Consider the following 21,185-nt stretch of genomic DNA (forward strand, 5'->3'; position numbering starts at 1 on the left):
AGTTACAGTATATAGGGCTGACTGTGGGGAAGACCATGTAGAGTTACAGTATATAGGGCTGACTGGGAGGGAAGACCATGTAGAGTTACAGTATATAGGGCTGACTGGGGGGAAGACCATGTAGAGTTACAGTATATAGGGCTGACTGGGGGGAAGACCATGTAGAGTTACAGTATATAGGGCTGACTGGGGGGGAAGACCATGTAGAGTTACAGTATATAGGGCTGACTGGGGGGAAGACCATGTAGAGTTACAGTATATAGGGCTGACTGTGGGGAAGACCATGTAGAGTTACAGTATATAGGGCTGACTGGGAGGGAAGACCATGTAGAGTTACAGTATATAGGGCTGACTGGGGGGGAAGACCATGTAGAGTTACAGTATATAGGGCTGACTGGGGGGGGAGACCATGTAGAGTTACAGTATATAGGGCTGACTGGGGGGAAGACCATGTAGAGTTACAGTATATAGGGCTGACTGTGGGGAAGACCATGTAGAGTTACAGTATATAGGGCTGACTGGGAGGGAAGACCATGTAGAGTTACAGTATATAGGGCTGACTGGGAGGGAGACCATGTAGAGTTACAGTATATAGGGCTGACTGGGGGGAAGACCATGTAGAGTTACAGTATATAGGGCTGACTGGGGGGGAAGACCATGTAGAGTTACAGTATATAGGGCTGACTGGGGGGGAAGACCATGTAGAGTTACAGTATATAGGGCTGACTGGGGGGGAAGACCATGTAGAGTTACAGTATATAGGGCTGACTGGGGGGGAAGACCATGTAGAGTTACAGTATATAGGGCTGACTGGGAGGGAAGACCATGTAGAGTTACAGTATATAGGGCTGACTGGGAGGGAAGACCGTGTAGAGTTACAGTATATAGGGCTGACTGGGGGGAAGACCATGTAGAGTTACAGTATATAGGGCTGACTGGGAGGGGGGAAGACCATGTAGAGTTACAGTATATAGGGCTGACTGGGGGGAAGCCAATGTAGAGTTACAGTATATAGGGCTGACTGGGGGGGAAGACCATGTAGAGTTACAGTATATAGGGCTGACTGGGGGGAAGACCATGTAGAGTTACAGTATATAGGGCTGACTGGGGGGAAGACCATGTAGAGTTACAGTATATAGGGCTGACTGGGGGGAAGACCATGTAGAGTTACAGTATATAGGGATGACTGGGGGGAAGACCGTGTAGAGTTACAGTATATAGGGCTGACTGGGGGGAAGACCATGTAGAGTTACAGTATATAGGGCTGACTGGGGGGAAGACCATGTAGAGTTACAGTATATAGGGCTGACTGGGGGGAAGACCGTGTAGAGTTACAGTATATAGGGCTGACTGGGGGGAAGACCATGTAGAGTTACAGTATATAGGGCTGACTGGGGGGAAGACCATGTAGAGTTACAGTATATAGGGCTGACTGTGGGGGAAGACCATGTAGAGTTACAGTATATAGGGCTGACTGTGGGGAAGACCATGTAGAGTTACAGTATATAGGGCTGACTGGGAGGGGGGAAGACCATGTAGAGTTACAGTATATAGGGATGACTGGGGGGAAGACCGTGTAGAGTTACAGTATATAGGGCTGACTGGGGGGAAGACCATGTAGAGTTACAGTATATAGGGCTGACTGGGGGGAAGACCGTGTAGAGTTACAGTATATAGGGCTGACTGGGGGGAAGACCGTGTAGAGTTACAGTATATAGGGCTGACTGGGGGGGAAGACCATGTAGAGTTACAGTATATAGGGCTGACTGGGAGGGAAGACCGTGTAGAGTTACAGTATATAGGGCTGACTGGGGGGAAGACCGTGTAGAGTTACAGTATATAGGGCTGACTGGGGGGAAGACCATGTAGAGTTACAGTATATAGGGCTGACTGGGAGGGAAGACCATGTAGAGTTACAGTATATAGGGCTGACTGGGGGGAAAACCATGTAGAGTTACAGTATATAGGGCTGACTGGGAGGGAAGACCATGTAGAGTTACAGTATATAGGGCTGACTGGGGGGGAAGACCATGTAGAGTTACAGTATATAGGGCTGACTGGGAGGGAAGACCATGTAGAGTTACAGTATATAGGGCTGACTGGGAGGGAAGACCGTGTAGAGTTACAGTATATAGGGCTGACTGGGAGGGAAGACCATGTAGAGTTACAGTATATAGGGCTGACTATGGGGAAGACCATGTAGAGTTACAGTATATAGGGCTGACTGGGGGGGAAGACCATGTAGAGTTACAGTATATAGGGCTGACTGGGGGGGAAGACCATGTAGAGTTACAGTATATAGGGCTGACTGGGAGGGAAGACCATGTAGAGTTACAGTATGTAGGGCTGACTGGGGGGAAGACCATGTAGAGTTACAGTATATAGGGCTGACTGTGGGGAAGACCATGTAGAGTTACAGTATATAGGGCTGACTGGGAGGGAAGACCATGTAGAGTTACAGTATATAGGGCTGACTGGGGGGGAAGACCATGTAGAGTTACAGTATATAGGGCTGACTGGGGGGAAGACCATGTAGAGTTACAGTATATAGGGCTGACTGGGGGGGAAGACCATGTAGAGTTACAGTATATAGGGCTGACTGGGGGGAAGACCATGTAGAGTTACAGTATATAGGGCTGACTGTGGGGAAGACCATGTAGAGTTACAGTATATAGGGCTGACTGGGAGGGAAGACCATGTAGAGTTACAGTATATAGGGCTGACTGGGGGGGAAGACCATGTAGAGTTACAGTATATAGGGCTGACTGGGGGGGAAGACCATGTAGAGTTACAGTATATAGGGCTGACTGGGGGGAAGACCATGTAGAGTTACAGTATATAGGGCTGACTGGGGGGAAGACCATGTAGAGTTACAGTATATAGGGCTGACTATGGGGAAGACCATGTAGAGTTACAGTATATAGGGCTGACTGGGGGGGAAGACCATGTAGAGTTACAGTATATAGGGCTGACTGGGAGGGAAGACCATGTAGAGTTACAGTATATAGGGCTGACTGGGGGGGAAGACCATGTAGAGTTACAGTATATAGGGCTGACTGGGAGGGAAGACCATGTAGAGTTACAGTATATAGGGCTGACTGGGGGGGGAAGACCATGTAGAGTTACAGTATATAGGGCTGACTGGGAGGGAAGACCATGTAGAGTTACAGTATATAGGGCTGACTGGGAGGGAAGACCATGTAGAGTTACAGTATATAGGGCTGACTGGGAGGGAAGACCATGTAGAGTTACAGTATATAGGGCTGACTGGGAGGGAAGACCATGTAGAGTTACAGTATATAGGGCTGACTATGGGGAAGACCATGTGGAGTTACAGTATATAGGGCTGACTGGGGGGAAGACCATGTAGAGTTACAGAATATAGGGCTGACTGTGGGGAAGACCATGTAGAGTTACAGTATATAGGGCTGACTGGGGGGAAGACCATGTGGAGTTACAGTATATAGGGCTGACTGGGAGGGAAGACCATGTAGAGTTACAGTATATAGGGCTGACTGGGAGGGAAGACCATGTAGAGTTACAGTATATAGGGCTGACTGGGGGGGAAGACCATGTAGAGTTACAGTATATAGGGCTGACTGGGAGGGAAGACCATGTAGAGTTACAGTATATAGGGCTGACTGGGGGGGGAGACCATGTAGAGTTACAGTATATAGGGCTGACTGGGGGGGAAGACCATGTAGAGTTACAGTATATAGGGCTGACTGGGGGGAAGACCATGTAGAGTTACAGTATATAGGGCTGACTGTGGGGAAGACCATGTAGAGTTACAGTATATAGGGCTGACTGGGAGGGAAGACCATGTAGAGTTACAGTATATAGGGCTGACTGGGAGGGAATACCATGTAGAGTTACAGTATATAGGGCTGACTGGGAGGGAAGACCATGTAGAGTTACAGTATATAGGGCTGACTGGGGGGGAAGACCATGTAGAGTTACAGTATATAGGGCTGACTGGGAGGGAAGACCATGTAGAGTTACAGTATATAGGGCTGACTGGGAGGGAAGACCGTGTAGAGTTACAGTATATAGGGCTGACTGGGAGGGAAGACCATGTAGAGTTACAGTATATAGGGCTGACTATGGGGAAGACCATGTAGAGTTACAGTATATAGGGCTGACTGGGGGGGAAGACCATGTAGAGTTACAGTATATAGGGCTGACTGGGGGGGAAGACCATGTAGAGTTACAGTATATAGGGCTGACTGGGAGGGAAGACCATGTAGAGTTACAGTATGTAGGGCTGACTGGGGGGAAGACCATGTAGAGTTACAGTATATAGGGCTGACTGTGGGGAAGACCATGTAGAGTTACAGTATATAGGGCTGACTGGGAGGGAAGACCATGTAGAGTTACAGTATATAGGGCTGACTGGGGGGAAGACCATGTAGAGTTACAGTATATAGGGATGACTGGGGGGAAGACCGTGTAGAGTTACAGTATATAGGGCTGACTGGGGGGAAGACCATGTAGAGTTACAGTATATAGGGCTGACTGGGGGGAAGACCATGTAGAGTTACAGTATATAGGGCTGACTGGGGGGAAGACCGTGTAGAGTTACAGTATATAGGGCTGACTGGGGGGGAAGACCATGTAGAGTTACAGTATATAGGGCTGACTGGGGGGAAGACCATGTAGAGTTACAGTATATAGGGCTGACTGTGGGGGAAGACCATGTAGAGTTACAGTATATAGGGCTGACTGTGGGGAAGACCATGTAGAGTTACAGTATATAGGGCTGACTGGGAGGGGGGAAGACCATGTAGAGTTACAGTATATAGGGATGACTGGGGGGAAGACCGTGTAGAGTTACAGTATATAGGGCTGACTGGGGGGAAGACCATGTAGAGTTACAGTATATAGGGCTGACTGGGGGGAAGACCGTGTAGAGTTACAGTATATAGGGCTGACTGGGGGGAAGACCGTGTAGAGTTACAGTATATAGGGCTGACTGGGGGGGAAGACCATGTAGAGTTACAGTATATAGGGCTGACTGGGAGGGAAGACCGTGTAGAGTTACAGTATATAGGGCTGACTGGGGGGAAGACCGTGTAGAGTTACAGTATATAGGGCTGACTGGGGGGAAGACCATGTAGAGTTACAGTATATAGGGCTGACTGGGAGGGAAGACCATGTAGAGTTACAGTATATAGGGCTGACTGGGGGGAAAACCATGTAGAGTTACAGTATATAGGGCTGACTGGGAGGGAAGACCATGTAGAGTTACAGTATATAGGGCTGACTGGGGGGGAAGACCATGTAGAGTTACAGTATATAGGGCTGACTGGGAGGGAAGACCATGTAGAGTTACAGTATATAGGGCTGACTGGGAGGGAAGACCGTGTAGAGTTACAGTATATAGGGCTGACTGGGAGGGAAGACCATGTAGAGTTACAGTATATAGGGCTGACTATGGGGAAGACCATGTAGAGTTACAGTATATAGGGCTGACTGGGGGGGAAGACCATGTAGAGTTACAGTATATAGGGCTGACTGGGGGGAAGACCATGTAGAGTTACAGTATATAGGGCTGACTGGGAGGGAAGACCATGTAGAGTTACAGTATGTAGGGCTGACTGGGGGGAAGACCATGTAGAGTTACAGTATATAGGGCTGACTGTGGGGAAGACCATGTAGAGTTACAGTATATAGGGCTGACTGGGAGGGAAGACCATGTAGAGTTACAGTATATAGGGCTGACTGGGGGGGAAGACCATGTAGAGTTACAGTATATAGGGCTGACTGGGGGGAAGACCATGTAGAGTTACAGTATATAGGGCTGACTGGGGGGGAAGACCATGTAGAGTTACAGTATATAGGGCTGACTGGGGGGAAGACCATGTAGAGTTACAGTATATAGGGCTGACTGTGGGGAAGACCATGTAGAGTTACAGTATATAGGGCTGACTGGGAGGGAAGACCATGTAGAGTTACAGTATATAGGGCTGACTGGGGGGGAAGACCATGTAGAGTTACAGTATATAGGGCTGACTGGGGGGAAGACCATGTAGAGTTACAGTATATAGGGCTGACTGGGGGGAAGACCATGTAGAGTTACAGTATATAGGGCTGACTGGGGGGAAGACCATGTAGAGTTACAGTATATAGGGCTGACTATGGGGAAGACCATGTAGAGTTACAGTATATAGGGCTGACTGGGGGGGAAGACCATGTAGAGTTACAGTATATAGGGCTGACTGGGAGGGAAGACCATGTAGAGTTACAGTATATAGGGCTGACTGGGGGGGAAGACCATGTAGAGTTACAGTATATAGGGCTGACTGGGAGGGAAGACCATGTAGAGTTACAGTATATAGGGCTGACTGGGGGGGGAAGACCATGTAGAGTTACAGTATATAGGGCTGACTGGGAGGGAAGACCATGTAGAGTTACAGTATATAGGGCTGACTGGGAGGGAAGACCATGTAGAGTTACAGTATATAGGGCTGACTGGGAGGGAAGACCATGTAGAGTTACAGTATATAGGGCTGACTGGGAGGGAAGACCATGTAGAGTTACAGTATATAGGGCTGACTATGGGGAAGACCATGTGGAGTTACAGTATATAGGGCTGACTGGGGGGAAGACCATGTAGAGTTACAGAATATAGGGCTGACTGTGGGGAAGACCATGTAGAGTTACAGTATATAGGGCTGACTGGGGGGAAGACCATGTGGAGTTACAGTATATAGGGCTGACTGGGAGGGAAGACCATGTAGAGTTACAGTATATAGGGCTGACTGGGAGGGAAGACCATGTAGAGTTACAGTATATAGGGCTGACTGGGGGGGAAGACCATGTAGAGTTACAGTATATAGGGCTGACTGGGAGGGAAGACCATGTAGAGTTACAGTATATAGGGCTGACTGGGGGGGGAGACCATGTAGAGTTACAGTATATAGGGCTGACTGGGGGGGAAGACCATGTAGAGTTACAGTATATAGGGCTGACTGGGGGGAAGACCATGTAGAGTTACAGTATATAGGGCTGACTGTGGGGAAGACCATGTAGAGTTACAGTATATAGGGCTGACTGGGAGGGAAGACCATGTAGAGTTACAGTATATAGGGCTGACTGGGAGGGAATACCATGTAGAGTTACAGTATATAGGGCTGACTGGGAGGGAAGACCATGTAGAGTTACAGTATATAGGGCTGACTGGGGGGGAAGACCATGTAGAGTTACAGTATATAGGGCTGACTGGGAGGGAAGACCATGTAGAGTTACAGTATATAGGGCTGACTGGGAGGGAAGACCGTGTAGAGTTACAGTATATAGGGCTGACTGGGAGGGAAGACCATGTAGAGTTACAGTATATAGGGCTGACTATGGGGAAGACCATGTAGAGTTACAGTATATAGGGCTGACTGGGGGGGAAGACCATGTAGAGTTACAGTATATAGGGCTGACTGGGGGGGAAGACCATGTAGAGTTACAGTATATAGGGCTGACTGGGAGGGAAGACCATGTAGAGTTACAGTATGTAGGGCTGACTGGGGGGAAGACCATGTAGAGTTACAGTATATAGGGCTGACTGTGGGGAAGACCATGTAGAGTTACAGTATATAGGGCTGACTGGGAGGGAAGACCATGTAGAGTTACAGTATATAGGGCTGACTGGGGGGGGAAGACCATGTAGAGTTACAGTATATAGGGCTGACTGGGGGGAAGACCATGTAGAGTTACAGTATATAGGGCTGACTGGGGGGGAAGACCATGTAGAGTTACAGTATATAGGGCTGACTGGGGGGAAGACCATGTAGAGTTACAGTATATAGGGCTGACTGTGGGGAAGACCATGTAGAGTTACAGTATATAGGGCTGACTGGGAGGGAAGACCATGTAGAGTTACAGTATATAGGGCTGACTGGGGGGGAAGACCATGTAGAGTTACAGTATATAGGGCTGACTGGGGGGGAAGACCATGTAGAGTTACAGTATATAGGGCTGACTGGGGGGAAGACCATGTAGAGTTACAGTATATAGGGCTGACTGGGGGGAAGACCATGTAGAGTTACAGTATATAGGGCTGACTATGGGGAAGACCATGTAGAGTTACAGTATATAGGGCTGACTGGGGGGGAAGACCATGTAGAGTTACAGTATATAGGGCTGACTGGGAGGGAAGACCATGTAGAGTTACAGTATATAGGGCTGACTGGGGGGGAAGACCATGTAGAGTTACAGTATATAGGGCTGACTGGGAGGGAAGACCATGTAGAGTTACAGTATATAGGGCTGACTGGGGGGGGAAGACCATGTAGAGTTACAGTATAAAGGGCTGACTGGGAGGGAAGACCATGTAGAGTTACAGTATATAGGGCTGACTGGGAGGGAAGACCATGTAGAGTTACAGTATATAGGGCTGACTGGGAGGGAAGACCATGTAGAGTTACAGTATATAGGGCTGACTGGGAGGGAAGACCATGTAGAGTTACAGTATATAGGGCTGACTATGGGGAAGACCATGTGGAGTTACAGTATATAGGGCTGACTGGGGGGAAGACCATGTAGAGTTACAGAATATAGGGCTGACTGTGGGGAAGACCATGTAGAGTTACAGTATATAGGGCTGACTGGGGGGAAGACCATGTGGAGTTACAGTATATAGGGCTGACTGGGAGGGAAGACCATGTAGAGTTACAGTATATAGGGCTGACTGGGAGGGAAGACCATGTAGAGTTACAGTATATAGGGCTGACTGGGGGGGAAGACCATGTAGAGTTACAGTATATAGGGCTGACTGGGAGGGAAGACCATGTAGAGTTACAGTATATAGGGCTGACTGGGGGGGGAGACCATGTAGAGTTACAGTATATAGGGCTGACTGGGGGGAAGACCATGTAGAGTTACAGTATATAGGGCTGACTGGGGGGAAGACCATGTAGAGTTACAGTATATAGGGCTGACTGTGGGGAAGACCATGTAGAGTTACAGTATATAGGGCTGACTGGGAGGGAAGACCATGTAGAGTTACAGTATATAGGGCTGACTGGGAGGGAATACCATGTAGAGTTACAGTATATAGGGCTGACTGGGAGGGAAGACCATGTAGAGTTACAGTATATAGGGCTGACTGGGGGGAAGACCATGTAGAGTTACAGTATATAGGGCTGACTGTGGGGAAGACCATGTAGAGTTACAGTATATAGGGCTGACTGGGAGGGAAGACCATGTAGAGTTACAGTATATAGGGCTGACTGTGGGGAAGACCATGTAGAGTTACAGTATATAGGGCTGACTGGGAGGGAAGACCATGTAGAGTTACAGTATATAGGGCTGACTGGGAGGGAAGACCATGTAGAGTTACAGTATATAGGGCTGACTGGGAGGGAAGACCATGTAGAGTTACAGTATATAGGGCTGACTGGGGGGAAGACCATGTAGACTTACAGTATATAGGGCTGACTGGGAGGGAAGACCATGTAGAGTTACAGTATATAGGGCTGACTATGGGGAAGACCATGTGGAGTTACAGTATATAGGGCTGACTGGGGGGAAGACCATGTAGAGTTACAGTATATAGGGCTGACTGGGGGGAAGACCATGTAGAGTTACAGTATATAGGGCTGACTGTGGGGAAGACCATGTAGAGTTACAGTATATAGGGCTGACTATGGGGAAGACCATGTAGAGTTACAGTATATAGGGCTGACTGGGGGGAAGCCATGTAGAGTTACAGTATATAGGGCTGACTGGGGGGGAAGACCATGTAGAGTTACAGTATATAGGGCTGACTGGGGGGAAGACCATGTAGAGTTACAGTATATAGGGCTGACTGGGAGGGAAGACCATGTAGAGTTACAGTATATAGGGCTGACTGTGGGGAAGACCATGTAGAGTTACAGTATATAGGGCTGACTGGGGGGGAGACCATGTAGAGTTACAGTATATAGGGCTGACTGGGGGGGAGACCATGTAGAGTTACATTATATAGGGCTGACTGTGGGGGAAGACCATGTAGAGTTACAGTATATAGGGCTGACTGTGGGGAAGACCATGTAGAGTTACAGTATATATCTGCCCTATATACTGTAACTCTACATGGTCTTCCCTCCCAGTCAGCCCTATATACTGTAACTCTACATGGTCTTCTTATAGTCGGAGCATTATCACAGCAAACCACACTCTATAGTAGGGAGCATTATCACAACAGACCACACTCTATAGTAGGATCATTATCACAACAAACCACTCTATAGTAGGGAGCATTATCACAACAAACCACACTCTATAGTAGGGAGCATTATCACAACAAACCACACTCTATAGTAGGATCATTATCACAACAAACCACACTCTATAGTAGGAGCATTATCACAACAAACCACACTCTATAGTAGGGAGCATTATCACAACAAACCACACTCTATAGTAGGGAGCATTATCACAACAAACCACACTCTATAGTAGGATCATTATCACAACAATACACTCTATAGTAGGGAGCATTATCACGACAAACCACACTCTATAGTAGGAGCATTATCACAACAAACCACACTCTATAGTAGGAGCATTATCACAACAAACCACTCTATAGTAGGGAGCATTATCACAACAAACCACACTCTATAGTAGGAGCATTATCACAACAAACCACACTCTATAGTAGGAGCATTATCACAACAAACCACACTCTAAAGTAGGAGCATTATCACAACAAACCACACTCTATAGTAGGAGCATTATCACAACAAACCACACTCTATAGTAGGAGCATGTCATAACAAACCACACTCTATAGTTTGAGCATTATCACAACAAACCACACTCTATAGTAGGAGCATTATCACAACAAACCACACTCTATAGTAGGAGCATTATCACAACAAACCACACTCTATAGTAGGGAGCATTATCACAACAAACCACACTCTATAGTAGGAGCATTATCACAACAAACCACACTCTATAGTAGGAGCATTATCACAACAAAACCACACTCTATAGTAGGGGGCATTATCACAGCAAACCACACTCTATAGTAGGGAGCATTATCACAACAAACCACACTCTATAGTAGGGAGCATTATCACAACAAACCACACTCTATAGTAGGGAGCATTATCACAACAAACCACTCTATAGTAGGGAGCATTATCACAACAAACCACACTCTATAGTAGGAGCATTATCACAACAAACCACACTCTATAGTAGGGAGCATTATCACAACAAACCACTCTATAGTAGGGAGCATTATCACAACAAACCACACTCTATAGTAGGGAGCATTATCACAACAAACCACACTATAGTAGGGAGCATTATCACAACAAACCACTCTATATTAGGGAGCATTATCACAACAAACCACACTCTATAGTCGGAGCATTATCACAGCAAACCACACTCTATAGTAGGGAGCATTATCACAACAGACCACACTCTATAGTAGGATCATTATCACAACAAACCACTCTATAGTAGGGAGCATTATCACAACAAACCACACTCTAAAGTAGGAGCATTATCACAACAAACCACACTCTATAGTAGGATCATTATCACAACAAACCACACTCTATAGTAGGAGCATTATCACAACAAACCACACTCTATAGTTTGAGCATTATCACAACAAACCACACTCTATAGTAGGGGGCATTATCACAACAAACCACACTCTATAGTAGGGAGCATTATCACAACAAAACCACACTCTATAGTAGGAGCATTATCACAACAAACCACTCTATAGTAAGGAGCATTATCACAACAAACCACACTCTATAGTAGGAAGCATTATCACAACAAACCACTCTATAGTAGGGAGCATTATCACAACAAACCACACTCTATAGTAGGAGCATTATCACAACAAAACCACACTCTATAGTAGGGAGCATTATCACAACAAACCACACTCTATAGTAGGGAGCATTATCACAACAAACCACACTATAGTAGGGAGCATTATCACAACAAACCACACTCTATAGTAGGGAGCATTGTCACAACAAACCACACTCTATAGTAGGAGCATTATCACAACAAACCACACTCTATAGTAGGAGCATTATCATAACAAACCACACTCTATAGTTTGAGCATTATCACAACAAACCACACTCTATAGTAGGAGCATTATCACAACAAACCACACTCTATAGTAGGAGCATTATCACAACAAACCACACTCTATAGTAGGGAGCATTATCACAACAAACCACACTCTATAGTAGGAGCATTATCACAACAAACCACACTCTATAGTAGGAGCATTATCACAACAAAACCACACTCTATAGTAGGGGGCATTATCACAGCAAACCACACTCTATAGTAGGGAGCATTATCACAACAAACCACACTCTATAGTAGGGAGCATTATCACAACAAACCACACTCTATAGTAGGGAGCATTATCACAACAAACCACTCTATAGTAGGGAGCATTATCACAACAAACCACACTCTATAGTAGGAGCATTATCACAACAAACCACACTCTATAGTAGGGAGCATTATCACAACAAACCACTCTATAGTAGGGAGCATTATCACAACAAACCACACTCTATAGTAGGGAGCATTATCACAACAAACCACACTATAGTAGGGAGCATTATCACAACAAACCACTCTATATTAGGGAGCATTATCACAACAAACCACACTCTATAGTCGGAGCATTAACACAGCAAACCACACTCTATAGTGAGGAGCATTATCACAACAGACCACACTCTATAGTAGGATCATTATCACAACAAACCACTCTATAGTAGGGAGCATTATCACAACAAACCACACTCTAAAAACGGAGCATTATCACAACAAACCACACTCTATAGTAGGATCATTATCACAACAAACCACACTCTATAGTAGGAGCATTATCACAACAAACCACACTCTATAGTTTGAGCATTATCACAACAAACCACACTCTATAGTAGGGGGCATTATCACAACAAACCACACTCTATAGTAGGGAGCATTATCACAACAAAACCACACTCTATAGTAGGAGCATTATCACAACAAACCACTCTATAGTAAGGAGCATTATCACAACAAACCACACTCTATAGTAGGGAGCATTATCACAACAAACCACTCTATAGTAGGGAGCATTATCACAACAAACCACACTCTATAGTAGGAGCATTATCACAACAAAACCACACTCTATAGTAGGGAGCATTATCACAACAAACCACACTCTATAGTAGGGAGCATTATCACAACAAACCACACTATAGTAGGGAGCATTATCACAACAAACCACACTCTATAGTAGGGAGCATTATCACAACAAACCACACTCTATAGTAGGAGCATTATCACAACAAACCACACTCTATAGTAGGGAGCATTATCACAACAAACCACACTCTATAGTTTGAGCATTATCACAACAAACCACACTCTATAGTAGGGAGCATTATCACAACAAACCACACTCTATAGTAGGAGCATTATCACAACAAACCACTCTATACTAGTAGGGAGCATTATCACAACAAACCACACTCTATAGTAGGGAGCATTATCACAACAAACCACACTCTATAGTAGGATCATTATCACAACAATACACTCTATAGTAGGAGCATTATCACAGCAAACCACACTCTATAGTAGGGAGCATTATCACAACAAACCACACTCTATAGTAGGAGCATTATCACAACAAACCACACTCTATAGTAGGATCATTATCACAACAATACACTCTATAGTAGGGAGCATTATCACAACAAACCACACTCTATAGTAGGAGCATTATCACAACAAACCACACTCTATAGTACGGAGCATTATCACAACAAACCACACTCTATAGTAGGAGCATTATCACAGCAAACCACACTCTATAGTAGGGAGCATTATCACAACAAACCACACTCTATAGTATGGATCATTATCACAACAAACCACACTCTATATTAGGAGCATTATCACAACAAACCACACACTATAGTACGATCATTATCACAACAAACCACTCTATAGTAGGGAGCATTATCACAACAAACCACACTCTATAGTAGGAGCATTATCACAACAAACCACACACTATAGTAGGAGCATTATCACAACAAACCACACTCTATAGGGAGCATTATCACAACAAACCACACTCTATAGTAGGGAGCATTATCACAACAAACCACACTCTATAGTAGGAGCATTATCACAACAAACCACACTCTATAGTAGGAGCATTATCACAACAAACCACACTCTAAAGTAGGAGCATAATCACAACAAACCACACTCTATAGTAGGAGCATTATCACAACAAACCACTCTATAGTAGGAGCATTATCACAACAAACCACACTCTATAGTAGGAGCATTATCACAACAAACCACACTCTATAGTAGGAGCATTATCACAACAAACCACACTCTATAGTAGGATCATTATCACAACAAACCACACTCTAAAGTAGGAGCATTATCACAACAAACCACACTCTATAGTAGGAGCATTATCACAACAAACCACACTCTATAGTAGGAGCATTATCACAACAAAACCACACTCTATAGTAGGGGGCATTATCACAACAAACCACACTCTATAGTAGGGAGCATTATCACAACAAACCACACTCTATAGTAGGAGCATTATCACAACAAACCACTCTATAGTAGGGAGCATTATCACAACAAACCACACTCTATAGTAGGGAGCATTATCACAACAAACCACACTCTATAGTAGTGAGCATTATCACAACAAACCACTCTATATTAGGGAGCATTATCACAACAAACCACACTCTATAGTACGGAGCATTATCACAAGAAACCACACTCTATAGTAGGAGCATTATCACAACAAACCACACTCTATAGTAGGAGCATTATCACAGCAAACCACACTCTATAGTAGGGAGCATTATCACAACAAACCACACTCTATAGTAGGGAGCATTATCACAACAAACCACACTCTATAGTAGGATCATTATCACAACAAACCACACTCTATAGTAGGGAGCATTATCACAACAAACCACTCTATATTAGGGAGCATTATCACAACAAACCACACTCTATAGTAGGAGCATTATCACAACAAACCACACTCTATAGTAGGAGCATTATCACAACAAACCACACTCTATAGTAGGAGCATTATCACAACAAAACCACACTCTATAGTAGGGAGCATTATCACAACAAACCACACTCTATAGTAGGAGCATTATCACAACAAAACCACACTCTATAGTAGGAGCATTATCACAACAAACCACTCTATAGTTTGAGCATTATCACAACAAACCACACTCTATAGTAGGGAGCATTATCACAACAAACCACACTCTATAGTAGGAGCATTATCACAACAAACCACTCTATAGTAGGAGCATTATCACAACAAACCACACTCTATAGTAGGGAGCATTATCACAACAAACCACACTCTATAGTAGGGAGCATTATCACAACAAACCACACTATAGTAGGAGCATTATCACAGCAAACCACACTCTATAGTAGGAGCATTATTACAGCAAACCACACTCTATAGTAGGGAGCATTATCACAACAAACCACACTCTATAGTAGGGAGCATTATCACAACAAACCACACTCTATATTAGGGAGCATTATCACAACAAACCACACTCTATAGTAGGGAGCATTATCACAACAAACCACACTCTATAGTAGGAGCATTATCACAACAAACCACACTCTATAGTAGGAGCATTATCACAACAAAACCACACTCTATAGTAGGGAGCATTATCACAACAAACCACACTCTATAGTAGGAGCATTATCACAACAAACCACACTCTATAGTAGGAGCATTATCACAACAAAACCACACTCTATAGTAGGGAGCATTATCACAACAAACCACACTCTATAGTAGGGAGCATTATCACAACAAACCACACTCTATAGTAGTGAGCATTATCACAACAAACCACTCTATATTAGGGAGCATTATCACAACAAACCACACTTTATAGTAGGAGCATTATCACAACAAACCACACTCTATAGTAGGAGCATTATCACAATAAACCACACTCTATATTAGGAGCATTATCACAACAAACCACACTCTATAGTAGGGAGCATTATCACAACAAACCACACTCTATAGTTTGAGCATTATCACAACAAACCACTCTCTATATTAGGAGCATTATCACAACAAACCACACTCTATAGTAGGATCATTATCACAACAAACCACACTCTATAGTAGGGAGCATTATCACAACAAACCACACTCTATAGTAGGAGCATTATCACAACAAACCACACTCTATAGTAGGAGCATTATCACAACAAACCACACTCTATAGTAGGAGCATTATCACAACAAACCACACTCTATAGTAGGAGCATTATCACAACAAACCACACTCTATAGTAGGGAGCATTATCACAACAAACCACACTCTATAGTACGGAGCATTATCACAACAAACCACACTCTATAGTAGGAGCATTATCACAACAAACCACACTATAGTAGGAGCATTATCACAGCAAACCACACTCTATAGTAGGGAGCATTATCACAACAAACCACACTCTATAGTAGGGAGCATTATCACAACAAACCACACTCTATAGTAGGATCATTATCACAACAAACCACACTCTATAGTAGGAGCATTATCACAACAAACCACACTCTATAGTAGGAGCATTATCACAACAAACCACACTCTATAGTAGGAGCATAATCAAGATAAACCACACTCTATAGTAGGGAGCATTATCACAACAAACCACACTCTATAGTAGGAGCATTATCACAACAAACCACACTCTATAGTAGGAGCATTATCACAACAAACCACACTCTATAGTTTGAGCATTATCACAACAAACCACTCTATAGTAGGGAGCATTATCACAACAAACCACACTCTATAGTAGGAGCATTATCACAACAAACCACTCTATAGTAGGGAGCATTATCACAACAAATTGTGACACTCTATAGTAGGAGCATTATCACAACAAAACCACACTCTATAGTAGGAGAATTATCACAACAAACCACACTCTATAGTAGGGAGCATTATCACAACAAACCACACTCTATAGTAGGATCATTATCACAACAAACCACTCTATTGTAGGGAGCATTATCACAGCAAACCACACTCTATAGTAGGGAGCATTATCACAACAAACCACACTCTATAGTAGGGAGCATTATCACAACAAACCACACTCTATAGTAGGATCATTATCACAACAAACCACACTCTATAGTAGGAGCATTATCAAGATAAACCACACTCTAAAGTAGGAGCATTATCACAACAAACCACACTCTATAGTAGGAGCATTATCACAACAAAACCACACTCTATAGTAGGGAGCATTATCACAACAAATTGTGACACTCTATAGTAGGGAGCATTATCACAACAAAACCACACTCTATAGTAGGGGGCATTATCACAACAAACCACACTCTATAGTAGGGAGCATTATCACAACAAACCACACTCTATAGTAGGAGCATTATCACAACAAACCACACTCTATAGTAGGGAGCATTATCACAACAAACAACACTCCATAGTAGGAGCATTATCACAACAAACCACACTCTATAGTAGGAGCATTATCACAACAAACCACACTCTATAGTAGGGGGCATTATCACAATAAACCACACTCTATATTAGGAGCATTATCACAACAAAACCACACTCTATGATAGGAGCATTATCACAACAAACCACTCTATAGTAGGAGCATTATCACAACAAACCACACTCTAAAGTAGGAGCATTATCACAACAAACCACACTCTATAGTAGGGAGCATTATCACAACAAACCACACTCTATAGTAGGAGCATTATCACAACAAACCACACTCTAAAGTAGGAGCATTATCACAACAAACCACTCTATAGTAGGGAGCATTATCACAACAAACCACACTCTATAGTAGGAGCATTATCACAACAAATTGTGACACTATAGTAGGAGCATTATCACAACAAATTGTGACACTCTATAGTACGGAGCATTATCACAACAAACCACACTCTATAGTAGGAGCATTATCACAGCAAACCACACTCTATAGTAGGAGCATTTTCACAGCAAACCACACTCTATAGTAGGGAGCATTATCACAACAAACCACACTCTATAGTAGGGAGCATTATCACAACAAACCACACTCTATAGTAGGATCATTATCACAACAAACCACACTCTATAGTAGGGAGCATTATCACAACAAACCACACTCTATAGTAGGAGCATTATCACAACAAACCACACTCTATAGTAGGAGCATTATCACAACAAACCACACTCTATAGTTTGAGCATTATCACAACAAACCACACTCTATAGTAGGGAGCATTATCACAACAAACCACACTCTATAGTAGGGAGCATTATCACAACAAACCACACTCTATAGTAGGGAGCATTATCACAACAAACCACACTCTATAGTAGGGAGCATTATCACAACAAAACCACACTCTATAGTAGGAGCATTATCACAACAAACCACACTCTATAGTAGGGAGCATTATCACAACAAACCACACTCTATAGTAGGAAGCATTATCACAACAAACCACACTCTATAGTACGGAGCATTATCACAACAAACCACACTCTATAGTAGGAGCATTATCACAACAAACCACACACTATAGTAGGAGCATTATCACAACAAACCACTCTATAGTTTGAGCATTATCACAACAAACCACTCTATAGTAGGGAGCATTATCACAACAAACCACACTCTATAACCACACTCTATAGTAGGGAGCATTATCACAACAAACCACACTATAGTAGGGAGCATTATCACAACAAACCACACTCTATAGTACGGAGCATTATCACAACAAACAACACTCTATATTAGGAGCATTATCACAACAAACCACACTCTATAGTAGGGAGCATTATCACAACAAATTGTGACACTCTATAGTAGGAGCATTATCACAACAAACCACACTCTATAGTAGGAGCATTATCACAACAAACCACACTCTATAGTAGGAGCATTATCACAACAAACCACACTCTATAGTAGGGAGCATTATCACAACAAACCACACTCTATAGTAGGGAGCATTATCACAGCAAACCACACTCTATAGTAGGAGCATTATCACAACAAACCACTCTATAGTAGGGAGCATTATCACAACAAACCACACTCTATAGTAGGATCATTATCACAACAAACCACTCTATAGTAGGGAGCATTATCACAACAAACCACTCTATAGTAGGAGCATTATCACAACAAACCACACTCTATAGTACGGAGCATTATCACAACAAACCACACTCTATAGTAGGAGCATTATCACAACAAACCACACTCTATAGTAGGAGCATTATCACAGCAAACCACACTCTATAGTAGGGAGCATTATCACAACAAACCACACTCTATAGTTTGAGCATTATCACAACAAAACCACACTCTATAGTAGGATCATTATCACAACAAACCACTCTATAGTAGGGAGCATTATCACAACAAACCACACTCTATAGTAGGAGCATTATCACAACAAAACCACACTCTATAGTAGGGAGCATTATCACAACAAACCACACTCTATAGTAGGGAGCATTATCACAACAAACCACACTCTATAGTAGGGAGCATTATCACAACAAACCACACTCTATAGTAGGAGCATTATCACAACAAACCACACTCTATAGTAGGAGCATTATCACAACAAAACCACACTCTATAGTAGGGAGCATTATCACAACAAACCACACTCTATAGTAGGAGCATTATCACAACAAACCACTCTATAGTAGGAGCATTATCACAACAAACCACACTCTATAGTAGGAGCATTATCACAACAAAACCACACTCTATAGTAGGGAGCATTATCACAACAATACACTCTATAGTAGGGAGCATTATCACAACAAACCACACTCTATAGTAGGGAGCATTATCACAACAAACCACACTCTATAGTAGGAGCATTATCACAACAAACCACACTCTATAGTAGGAGCATTATCACAACAAAACCACACTCTATAGTAGGGAGCATTATCACAACAAACCACACTCTATAGTAGGAGCATTATCACAACAAAACCACACTCTATAGTAGGGAGCATTATCACAACAAACCACACTCTATAGTAGGGAGCATTATCACAACAAACCACACTCTATAGTAGGAGCATTATCACAACAAACCACACTCTATAGTAGGAGCATTATCACAACAAAACCACACTCTATAGTAGGAGCATTATCACAACAAATTGTGACACTCTATAGTAGGAGCATTATCACAACAAAACCACACTCTATAGTAGGGAGCATTATCACAACAAACCACACTCTATAGTAGAAGCATTATCACAACAAACCACACTCTATAGTAGGAGCATTATCACAACAAAACCACACTCTATAGTAGGAGCATTATCACAACAAACCACACTCTATAGTACGGAGCATTATCACAACAAACAACACTCCATAGTAGGAGCATTATCACAACAAGCCACACTCTATAGTAGGAGCATTATCACAACAAACCACACTCTATAGTAGGAGCATTATCACAATAAACCACACTCTATATTAGGAGCATTATCACAACAAACCACTCTATAGTAGGAGCATTATCACAACAAACCACACTCTATAGTAGGGAGCATTATCACAACAAACCACACTCTATAGTAGGAGCATTATCACAACAAACCACACTCTATAGTTTGAGCATTATCACAACAAACCACTCTATAGTAGGGAGCATTATCACAACAAACCACACTCTATAGTAGGAGCATTATCACAACAAACCACACTCTATAGTACGGAGCATTATCACAACAAACCACACTCTATAGTAGGAGCATTATCACAACAAACCACACACTATAGTAGGAGCATTATCACAGCAAACCACACTCTATAGTAGGGAGCATTATCACAACAAACCACACTCTATAGTAGGGAGCATTATCACAACAAACCACACTCTATAGTAGGATCATTATCACAACAAACCACTCTATAGTAGGGAGCATTATCACAACAAACCACACTCTATAGTAGGAGCATTATCACAACAAACCACTCTATAGTAGGAGCATTATCACAACAAACCACACTCTATAGTTTGAGCATTATCACAACAAACCACTCTATAGTAGGGAGCATTATCA

This window comes from Protomyctophum bolini, assembly GCF_963924005.1.
Source record: "Protomyctophum bolini genome assembly, contig: SCAFFOLD_135, whole genome shotgun sequence".
Classification (NCBI taxonomy): domain Eukaryota; kingdom Metazoa; phylum Chordata; class Actinopteri; order Myctophiformes; family Myctophidae; genus Protomyctophum; species Protomyctophum bolini.